The sequence below is a fragment of the Schistocerca piceifrons genome, chromosome 2 (assembly GCF_021461385.2).
Source record: "Schistocerca piceifrons isolate TAMUIC-IGC-003096 chromosome 2, iqSchPice1.1, whole genome shotgun sequence".
In the NCBI taxonomy this organism is placed as follows: domain Eukaryota; kingdom Metazoa; phylum Arthropoda; class Insecta; order Orthoptera; family Acrididae; genus Schistocerca; species Schistocerca piceifrons.
In genome coordinates, this window is record NC_060139.1 from 743,756,353 (window position 1) to 743,757,550 (window position 1,198).

Sequence of the window (1,198 nt, forward strand, 5' to 3'; positions counted from 1 at the left end):
CGTTCTTTGTAGTTTTTTCGTTTGATGCTTATTTCATGAGTGCTTATTTCATGCGATATTTAGCCTGGTCACTATCAATGGACCACCCTGTATATTGTAATATAAATACAAATTCGATTAAACATTAATAGACCAGATCGACGGACAAGAACTAATTTGTTGTTAATAGCTGAAATGTCAGCAAAATTTCTATATAAATATTTATTTACTTTACAGCAATGTTATTGAAATATCAGTTTTGCGAAGTACTCATTAGAATAGCAAATACTTTGAAAAATTCGGAGAAACTAACCGATGGTTACAAAGTAAAGTCAAGTCGTCGAGGGGCTTGAGCGAAAATGTCAATCTTGAGCGAAAATGTCAATTATGACGTCGGGGTTCACATTAATATGACACTTAATGGACAAATATGCCAGTCTATTCAGCCTCTTTTTCTTTCATTACAAATAAGTTTTCAGTCGACGTAGACAGCTGTAACTTCACTCACCAACTGCAGCCTTATACAGGGATGACAGAAAACATTTGAAGCAGCGTTCGAATGTTTGGGAAGAAAGCCTCCGAACACGTCCACAATGTTTCGACCGCGTTCTTCGACTTCTCACTGTAGTCAACATTTTCCCATTGCTTCTTCCGTCTCTCGAACACATTTTTTACTGAACGTGGGAGGTCACTCCAATAGTCGCGAACAACGGACTGTACATTTGAAAAGTTGACTTTAATAATGAATTTCGGGACAAGGTGTTGCAACTTAAGAAAAGGTTCTGGCAGTTCACTGTGCAATATCTCAATGTAAGGGATGCAAAGAGTAATGCGTAGGTATTCCTCAGGTGTCGAGTCAGAAGTGTTCTCAGGGCGTGGTTGTCTCCGAACCAGAAGTGACAATCGGATATCGATATCAAGCTCTTCACAGAGCTCTGTAAACTGTAGCTATAGCTGGTGGAATCCATTAACAGCAATTTGCCTCAACCAGTGAGTATACTGACATCTTCAACGTAGAACTAGGGAAATCATACATTTTATTTCTTTGAACACTTTTTCAGGTTACAAAGGTAATATAGGCACTCATACAAATGTTGAAAATGCGTCTCTGTTTTGACTCAGTTCCTATTTTGAGTAAATATATATAAAATTGTTTATGTAACAATTACGATAAAAACGGTTTGTTTCACGTTTATATTACATTTTCCAGCTTCAAATA